The sequence below is a fragment of the Equus caballus genome, chromosome 15 (assembly GCF_041296265.1).
Source record: "Equus caballus isolate H_3958 breed thoroughbred chromosome 15, TB-T2T, whole genome shotgun sequence".
In the NCBI taxonomy this organism is placed as follows: domain Eukaryota; kingdom Metazoa; phylum Chordata; class Mammalia; order Perissodactyla; family Equidae; genus Equus; species Equus caballus.
This window is the reverse complement of record NC_091698.1, coordinates 51,426,246-51,436,639: the sequence shown is the minus strand read 5'-3', so window position 1 is coordinate 51,436,639 and position 10,394 is coordinate 51,426,246. Positions and strand designations below refer to the sequence as shown.

At 40.7% G+C, this 10,394-nt stretch overlaps 1 long non-coding RNA gene across 1 annotated transcript in view; it reads right to left on the bottom strand.

The window, feature by feature from the left end:
• Positions 1-2,109: 2,109 nt before the first annotated feature.
• Positions 2,110-10,394, bottom strand: part of LOC138917850 (uncharacterized) — a 68,618-nt gene continuing 60,333 nt past the window's right edge. The window contains exons 3-7 of the long non-coding RNA XR_011426416.1: positions 9,986-10,077; positions 8,446-8,560; positions 5,110-5,179; positions 3,584-3,726; positions 2,110-2,358 (exon numbers count right to left, since the gene is read on the bottom strand). This is a non-coding gene — a long non-coding RNA (uncharacterized lncRNA). The remainder of the gene's footprint in view (positions 2,359-3,583; positions 3,727-5,109; positions 5,180-8,445; positions 8,561-9,985; positions 10,078-10,394) is intronic.

Genomic DNA, 10,394 nt, shown 5'->3' with positions numbered 1-10,394 from the left:
GGAAGCTGATAATTTTTAGATATTTTTGAGGCTTTTGACATGTACTATCCTCTAGGGAAGTTTCGGCAATTTATATCACCCCCCTACAGTGTGGATATTAATGAACATTAACTTACCATTTAATGTTGATTTTGTCAGGTAGGCGAGTGAAAATGATATCTTACTATTGATATGATTTGCATTTTTTTGATGACTAGAGAAATTAAACTTTTTCTTACATTGTGAGACATCTGTATTTCTTTTCCTGTATGTGTGTGTATATGTTAATTGCTTATTCTTATCACGCTTTGTTGAGAAAGTTAGTCATTTTAAAGATTTGATTTTTAAGAGCTCTTTATCTATTAGGGATATTAAATTTTGTTTACTATAAATGTTGCAAATATTTTTCTAGATTACCATTTAACTTTTAACCTTATTGTTGTTTTTTAACAAAAATAATTAAAAGTTTACGTAATTGCGTATATCAGTCTTTTCCTTTGAGATTTCTGTCTTTGCTGTCATTATGGAAAGTACTTCCTCCCTCAAAGATCAGATGAATATTTTCTCATAATATCTTAACGGTTTCATTTATACATATTATATATTATAGTATATAGTATATGTAATATATTATATATATTTAAATACTTTTTTAAATGATTTGGGTATAGGTAGAAATTTAATTTCCATTTTTCCACTATTTTTACAGTGTATCAAAATTGTTTATTGAATAATTTATCCTTGCCTCAGTGATTCGAAATATCTTATTTATCATATCCAAAACTTTTATAAATACTAGATCCATTTCTCAATTTTCTCTTGGCTTCAATAGTTTCTTTGGCTGTTCTTACACTGCTTATTATACTGTTTTAATTATTATAGCTTAAAATTATTAATATATAAAAAGACAGCTTCCTCTTCATTGTTTCTTTCTTTTTTTTTCAAAGGTGTTTTTGCTTCTCAAACGTTTATTCATCTAGGAGAACTTTAAAATCATTTTGTAAAAATCAACTGAGCACTTTGAAAAGAATTGCCTTACATTTATAGATTAATATAGGTACAATTCACCTTTAATAAGATTGAGGCTTCTCATTAAAGAATATGGTAATTCAAAGATTTATTGAAGTCTTCTTTATAACTTTGCTGTGATTCTTTAAGGTCTTTCATATACTTCTCACTTAGTTTATTCACAATTTTTAAATTTTTTGTTTGCTGTTTTGAATGGGATATTTTTCCCAGGGTATTTTTTCAGTTTGTAGGAAAGCTATGATTTTAGTACACATATTTTTGAAAATGGCCAACTTATTTAACCTTTTTATTCATCCTTAGAGGTTTCTCTCTTGAGTTTTCCTGGTAGGAAAGAACAGAATTTGAAAAGAGTGATACTTTTGCCTCTTCCCTCCTATCCCCTCTTGATCACAGTTGTTCTGAAACACCTGCGCCTCACACAGAGGCAAGGGCTTCCTAATGCTTCTGTGGGCCCCTGTTACTCCTCCCTCCAATCTATCCTACAGACTGCTGACAGATCTAACCGCCTCTCTTTTCAAAAACACCCAGACTGTTTCCCTTTTCATTTATTAGTTAATTCAGAAAATCCGTATGGAGCGCCCAGCATGTACCAGGTGATGCCAGTAGTGAACAAAACCAATATGACCAATATGAACTTTCCATTCACATGGAAGAGTGACAGATGTTAAACTCACCAACCAACAAACAAGCATACTATTATAAACAGCAGTGAGTGCTGTAATGGAAAAGAACAGGCACTATGAGCAGAGAATTCTAGGTTGGGGAAGCCCCTCAGAGGACGTGACCTTTGGACTGTGACAGGCAAATTAATAGGATTTGGTCAGAGGAAGAGTAGAGGAGTCTGCCTGGAAGATGGAAAGCAGGTACTAAGACCCCAAAGCAGAAAACAGTGGTGCTTTTGAGAAACTGGAGAAAGGTCAGCGTGCCTAGAGTGTGGTGAGTCAGGGAGCGGGTGGTAAGAGGCTGGACTGCTGAATCAAGCTTGATGTTGGTCACCTCAAAGATTTGGAGTTTTATTCTACGTGCAATGGAAACGATGGAAGGTTTTAAGAGTGTGCGTAGCATAATATGATTTGCCTTTCAAAAGAGTCTCTCTGCTCCTGAATTAACCCATCATTTAATCAATCACGGACTTGTATTTACAATTTATGCCCAAGGCTGGTGGTCCTCCAGCAAAGGTTCTGTGTATCGGTTAGGGATTAGTCCTTGCTTGTTAAAAACTTATTGACTTGTAACAAGCTTCAGGAATTCTCTGAACATTTATTGAGCACCTAATCTCTGGCAAACATTATGATAGCTTCTAGGGATATAAATATATATATAAGACAGGATCTCTCAGGGAGTTCACACCTAAAGCAGAAAGAGAGAGAACTAAATGTAATTAGAACTGAATGTAATTTGAGACGTACTCTAACAGAATTATATATATAATACAGTCCCGAATCAGAAGAAGGGGGCCTTGACTCTGAGTGTCGGGGGTGCTGGGCAGGGGAAGATAGATTGGGGTGGGACAATGCTACAAAGGCAATGATGCTGAAGTTGAATTTTGACAATTAAGTTCCCTAACTATGAAACCAAGAGATAAAAGGAGAACAGCATGTGCATCTCTCAGAGGCATGAAGGAGAGAATGATTCATTCAAAGCAAAGACAAATACATTAGTAAGACAGACTTTAGGGAGCAAGTGAGAGGATGGAAGGAGATAAGGCTAAACATGCAGGTAGGGGTATAAATGAGAAAGGGGATTGTGTGATTAGAAAGGAGTACTGTATCCGTGAGGAAATGGGGCATCACTGGAGGATTCTAAGTAGGGAAGTGACAGGATCAGATTTGTTTTGATAAAAATGTAAATCTGATGTTCATGTAGAGATAACAGATCCTAAGAGGGCTGAGAAATGGGGAGGACCTGAGCCAGGGCTGTGGTGGGAGAAGTGTAGAGGTGGGGAGAGGTATGAGCAATGTCAGGTCTCAGGGACAGGTCTTAGATGAGGGAGGTGAGGTGGAGGAAGGAACCAGGGGATTCCAAAGTAAATGGATGGTTGGGTCGGGGGAGAAGAGGATAAGTTCATTTGGAAATATGTTGGTTTAAGGCAGGGTTTGGCAAACTTTTCCTATAAAGGGTCAGATAGCAAATATTTTAGGCTTTGTTGGCCATTTGGTCTCTGTCACAACTACTCAAGTCTGCCTCTGCAGGGTAAAAGTAGCCATAGATAATATGGAAAGGAATGTGGCTGTGTTCCAATAGGTGGGGCAGGTGTGTGGGTTGGATTTGGCTCATAGGCTATAACTTACCAACCCCTGGTTTAAGATATCTGGGGGACTTCCATGCAGGTGACTATTAGATACTCAGAAAAATCAATCTGAAACTCAGAAGAGCTCAGGCTTAGAAAACAAAGTTTAGGAGAAGTCAGTAGATAGATGATAGATCACCCACTGGCAACCTAAATCCCAGCTAGAAAAGGTGATTTGTTGAGCAAGAACAGAATAAATAAATTTGAATGCCTTTAGGCAGGCAAAAAGTCTTCATTTACCACAAGCCCCATAATTCATTATTGTATCCCATCTATTGGACTTACATTTTTATGTGGCCTTGCCAGTCTTTGTTCTCATTTGAATTTTCAATCCATAACATTGATAGTGTTTGGTTGTGAGTAGAAAAGGAGGATGATCAAGTACAAAACTTGAAGGATACCAACATGTAAGGGGGAAGTAGAAGAATCTGTAAAGAAAGAGTGAGAAATAGCAGTCTTGATCTGAAATGGAAATGGCTTAAAGCGGAAGAATTTTCCATCTAAAATTGGTAAACAATAAAACACTTCAAGACCTAGATCAAATGCCGCCTTCCTATAAAGCCTTCAGCAATTATCCCAAAGTGTCTATTATGAAGAACCCTAGCCTTTGTTGATGCACCCTTTCCCTTAAACTTACCATTTGCCCTTGATTACGTTGCTTGCTTGTATTGCTCTCTTTGAGTCTCTTACTGATCTAAACCCTGGCTCCCCAGTAAGTTTATAAACTCCTTGAGGTCTAGGACTCTTTATTTCTCAGACTTCAATTTTTCTCACAAATCCTAATATAGTAATAAATGTGTAGCAGACACCCAACAAATGATTATTGATTGGATATGACTTGCTTACAAGATAGAAAGAGCTGGTACTGTAAGGAAATATCATGTTTGGTTTTATATTTAAGTTCCTGGAGCTTCAATTGTTTCACCAGGTTCCCATCAATAGCCTACCCATCCTTCCCCCCACTGCCCTCCCCACAAATCTATTTTCCTTTGGCAAGCCTATGTAACCCTAGAACCAATCCATCCTACCACACGTGGAGTTCCTGTCAAGTGTTCCACTTTCTATTCGATGACTTCTCTTATTTCCTTCTTATTTATCCTAATGCATTGTCCTTTTGACCCAAAGAATTATATAATGGTTTTTACAGAAGGTGTGTATAAAAGTAGCCTTCCTCAATTTAACCATAATAGTACTTAGTATATCTTCAAATAGCTTTTCGGACAATAACTAATTCACTGCTTTTGAAAGAACCCCTGCTAAACAGTTAAGCAACTGACTCTCCACTGGGAAGTTAGGGAGACCCAATCCATGCATTAAGCATCGACCAGCGTCTCTGAGGAAGTCACTGCTCCAGACTCTGTGAGGTTCCAAAGGCTAAGCTTCTCCTGTCAGGCTCACATCATCCCTCAACACTTGCAGTCATTTTGACCCACTTCACATTAGATATAAGACGCAATGCATGAGGAAGTAGTGCCAAGAGACTTCTATGAGAAAACTTTCAGTGGAGTAATTCCCTCCATTTTCAATGGTGAATTACCCTTTCCCGAGTATAAAGGTGGCCCTTGCCTAATGAGCTTTCTTAGAAGTAGAATTTCATGTCTCGTGACATGAAAATTAATGCACATGTTGAGGAGTTTACTTACCCTCCTATAATTAATGATCTTCAGACATGCCGATTTGAGAATGGAAAGAAATCTGCTTCATAGAGTTAACATGCTCACAAATTACTACTCCAAATTCTCTACCATTCAAGAAGAGTAGAAACATCTTCTTGCATAATAAGGTACAGCTCACATGAAACACAAAGATACCTTTTTGGAACACAGTAATCCACCCAGATTTAGACAAAAAGACAGCTCTCCCTCTGAATAATTTGTAAATCTAAAATATAATAGAAAGAGAGACATGTATTAATAAACATAAGCCTAACCTTTCAAATAAGTTCCATTTTACTGTATACTCACAGCAGCTGGTAACCTTCTGACATTCTTATCTCCTAAACTTTTTGTTTTCTATCCATCTGTTAAGTATTAAACAATGTCAATTCTTCCCTCCCAACTCTCGATCTACCCCCATCAAACTAGACTAAATAGAACTAAATTCAATTACTACATTAAGATATATTCTGCCTTACTGAAAAACAAAATATCTCCTTTTTTACCTTAAATCAAAAGGCATGCTTGAGCTATGTCCCTCCTGATAACTGCAGCTTCTGAGATGGAAGAGGGAAAGCAGGAGCCATACGCATTTCTTCTAACTTACTTCCTCTGAAACTTGCTCTTAAGAACTTAAACCCCTCTATCCAAGAGGTCATCAAAGGTAGCCTAAGAATGCTCCTATTTTGGCTACAGTTGCACCACGGAAATCCAAGACAGCAAACGGGATGTGCTGGGATACAGTTTGAAGGTCCCCAAGTAGACATTTGGGAGTAAAAGCTTTGATACAGAAGAATGTCACTCTTCTGGCCAAAGTATGAGAGTTGTTGCATGTTTCAGGAAAGAGTGGGCAGAGCATGTAGAGAGAGGATGAGAAGAATGGACATCAGCTCCAGTGGGCACCCATCAAGCATGAGAAGATAACACTGCACCTGATATGAGCCAAAGTGCCCTACCTGAAAACCTCCCATCCTATTCCGGACAGCCTGTCATTTGAACCATCAGTCATTCCTCCAAGATAAGGCAATACCACACCTATATAATAAAAGTCCTTGACAGGAAGAAGCTATGGCTGCTCATTAGAAATAATAATCTGCCAAATCCATTTCCTACTATTCAGGGTCTGCCAAGCTATCCCACCCCAAATTATGACAGAAGCTACAACTGGACTAGCAGGCAGATGAGGGGTGTTCGTCTGTGGGCTAACGGCTGGGGCTGGGTGCTCTTTGGGGTGGGAAAAACCAACATTTTTAGACATCATTGCTGAAAGGAAGACAAGAAATATTTGTTTTCCATTCAAAGTATGAAATATTCCCCTTAAAATAATTCTTTTAAAATAAACAAGAGGATTGGGCATGGCAAAAATCATGAAAATAGTATATAAATGCCTGAAGTTCAGGAAACACTGACATTAAGGAAATTGATGCACTGGAAGATGGCAGAGATTTGCCTTTAATTTCCTGCCCGATGACCCTATCCCACCTTTCTCCAGGGCCAGCCACAGGTGTCTGAGCTGGAAGCTGGAGCTCCTCACTCACTTATGTGAAAACCCATGAGATGTCTGCCGCGCCCCCCTCAGTCCCAGTTCCAGCACTATCCTGGGTGTGGGCCAGAAGAAAACAGGCTTCCATTGAGCCATAGGGCTCCGCTGTTGTGTGGTTCGGTCCTAAGCTGTGCTAAGATTCCATACCTCCTCACAGAGGAAGTAGGCTACAACCAGAAACATCTTATGTATAAACGCCCATGGGTGAAAATGCCCAGCAAGGACTCCCCTTTAGAAGGAGGCTAAGCGTTATGAGGAGGTCTCAGACTGTGTTTTCCAGGCCCACTGGGATTGCCCTCCTCTTGGAACCACTGACAGGGGGTGTGTGAACCCAGCCTGGCTGTGGGAGGCAGGAGCAGCAGGCACCCCCTGGGTTTCTGAACCACAGCCTCCTGATGGTGATCAGAGCACCAAGAAGGGACTAATTTAAAAACCAAACAATGTGGTAATTGCCCCTGGTCACCAGGTTGCCTTGCTTTTGGAAGGCCGCTGTTTCCGATTAGTGGGACCTGGATCTGATGAGGACTAACAAAGTGGAACGAATGATCAAAGCGACAGTTACCGCAGTGCGAGTGCCCAGTGATTGATCTGGATGACATAATAATGATAACCAATGAGGTGAGGCGGGTGGTTGTCCCCTCCAGGTAAGGACGGGGGTGGGCCCTGGACAGGTCAGGACTTTTCTCTGTTAAGGGAAAAGAAGGTCATAGGGTGGAAGCAGAGGCACGTGGAAAGGAAAGAATGAGCATTCGCACCCAAAACTTCTGATGGGAGGAAAATGGGTTAGCCATGGCTGAGAATGAAATGCCCGTTAGGATGCAGCTATCAGAGACAGAGAGGAAGATTGCCAGGCCTGGAAGATCGCTAACCCAACTATTTAAGGTACCGAGCAAGGGCATTTATTGTGAAGAAAACTCAGCTCTCTGTAAATAATTTAAACCAAAAAAGGGCTCATTTAAAAGTTATTTTTGATAGTCATGTTTTCTGAATAGGAGAGGAATTACCTCTTTAAAAACTAATAAAAGCCGCATCTCAAAGAGATGTATGCACACCCATGTTCATAACAGCATTATTCACGGTAGCCAAGAGGTGGAAGCAACCCAAATTTCCATCTACAGATGGATGGATAAACGAAACGTGGTATTTATACGCAATGGAATATTATCCAGCCATAAAAATGAAGGAAATCCTGTTACATGCTACAATATGGATGAACCTCAAGGACATTCTGCTGAGTGAAATAGCTAGTCACAAAAAGACAAATACTGTATGATCCCACTTATATGAGGTATCTAAAGTAGTCAAATTCACAGACACAGAAAGTAGAATGGTGCTTACCAGGCGCTGGGAGGGTGGAGAATGAGTTGTTTCACACACTTGGAGGTTCAGTTTTGCAAGATGCAAAAGTTCTGGAGATATGTTTCACAATCATGTGAATACACTTAATGCTACTGAACCGTACACTTAAAAATGACTAAGCCAGTAAATTTTATGTTAAGTGTTTTTCACTACATAAATTAAAAGAAAAAGAGCCTGACAGCTTTATTATCATTTGGATAAAAATAATTTTTCAGTAACACTGTACATTTTCTGTTTCCTCAAAGAGTATCTTCTGAATCTAATTTGACTCCTCCTTTGGAAGTTCAAATATTGTACAGGAGAGTAGAATAGTATTGGCTTCGAAGCCTGTTGAGGTGGGTGATAGTATTTCCCCTTAGACAAATGGCCCCAGAATGATGAATATACATGCTTCTTAAGTCTGTGTCTTGTGGGTTTTATGCTGCTTTTGTTGTCAGGCTCTCAACTCTCTCTTCTTTTCTGTGGGCCAGTCTCTTACCTCCTCCAAATGTGTTGAGGAAATGTGTTCGACACATTACTTCAAGTTGTGCACAAAATAAGGATAACGACACGCAGAATCAGGGACCAAAAGGCCCTGCTAATCACCTGACCTTTCAGATCTGGTCTCCGGCACTCCTGCTTTTCTCTTCTTGGAAGGCTGCTGTGTTTACCAATGCTCATCTTTCCGCAGGGTTGGGCATGGGCAGCATTGCCGGCTCTGGAATCCTGAATGGGAAAGGCAGAGGTTTATTATCGACCCATCTCGAGAACCATAAGCACAAATACTATCAACTATCAACTCTGAGGTTCATCTCTGACCAGAATCAAGAGACTCTGTGAGTAAATATAAATCCATCTTCTAAGAAAAGACTGACCAGCTTTCTTCAACATAGAATCAGCGTTATTAATATCTCTAGAATTTAATGCTACTTTGCTTCTTATTGAATAAGGAAAGAATTTATTCTATCCTTGAAAAAAAAAAAGCTGGTATTTTTAAAGAAGAAGGTATAGTCTCAAGAACTCTTCAGGTCTTCAGTGATGCTCAGTGGAGAAAAATGAGATATCTTCTCATTCCTGACCCAATCGACTGATGGATCTACAGGCGGAGATTTTTCTGTTGACTTTTACATCTTAGAAAGTTTATTCTGAAGCCCAAGGGAAGCACGCTGCCTTTCTGTTGTGAGCCTGAGGACCCCAGGCATCTCATGCCAGAGCTTTTGTATTCTGCTTCTGCTCCTGAGCTGAAGGCATGTCCCTCTTGCTCATTTCCATCTGGAGGTTGCAGACACATGCAGGAGAAAACGGAAAGGAAGGCAGGAAAAGAAATGGACAGCTGCATCCTAACGGGCAGCGGATGTTAGTCACAATCTCACCTCCCCACCCCAGGAGCTCGCTGAGTCGCCCAAGCTCTTTGCTGGAGAGCTGCCCAGCAGCCACACATGGTGTGGGGACAGGGACTGAGTGCAGGGGCAGCACCAGGTGCGAATCCTCGCTCCACCACTTGCAGGCTCTGAGATACATACAAGATCCTCCACTCTCCAACCCACATTTCCCCAACTTTGAAATGGCGACGCCTTCCTTCTTCTCCCAGGTTTGCCATAAGGATCCACTAAACCATAGCTGTGAAAACACGTGGCGAAGTGTTAGGCCCCTACACAAGCAGGAGACTTGTTTGCGGGTTACCATTTGGCAGATGCAAAGCCCTGTTCTGTTGACACAATTGTCCTTTATGGCACTCACTTGGCAATTTGGACTTTGCTGACAAACAGGAGAAAGGTGGCAACATTTGCCTCTAACTTCAGTCTTAAAATAAAGTTTAAAAGGTTTTTCACAAAACTTGACAAATGAGGTTGTCTCTGGTTTTGCATATCTCTCATCCACACTGGCCCGCGTTCCCTGGAGCGCCTTCTCAGGCTGCCTTGACCCCTTTCTGACCTCTCTTTCTACTCCAGCTTCCTTTCAAAATAAACCAATAGATAAGCCAGCATAACTTCTCTTTTTAATAATCCAAATGCAGTTTCCAGGAAACTGGCACATTGTGACAAAAAGCCCTATCACTCTGCCTCCTCTCTCTCTGGAATCCCTCTGTCTAGCCTGGTCAGGGGCTGCAGCACTGGTGCCACACCTTCAGCAACGTGATGCCAGGCTCACCTGCAGTCCCCCAGGTCCCCAGGCAGCCTCTGATGTCAGTTCAGTCGTCCTCCTGAACAGCCTTTCCTTGTCACATTATTTTCCTGAAAGATCTTGGAAAACCATTAGCAGCGACAAAATATTTTCCAGAGCTCCAAGACTTTTCTTCCTGGTGACTTTTAAACCACTCTGAGCCTCCCTGTTCCATCAGTGCCCACCCTTTGGGGCTCCAAACATATTCAACTTAATTAGTTCTAATACTTTAACTGTTTAAATAGTTAATAGCAGAACTTAGACTTCAAACCACCCCCACCCCCACCCACAATTGCCCATGTGTCTGAGGTTGTCAGATCAAGATGGAAAAATACCTCTAATTGTTTCCAGACAATGCACAACGCTCTCACTCTGGGTGAGAATAAGTATAACTTAC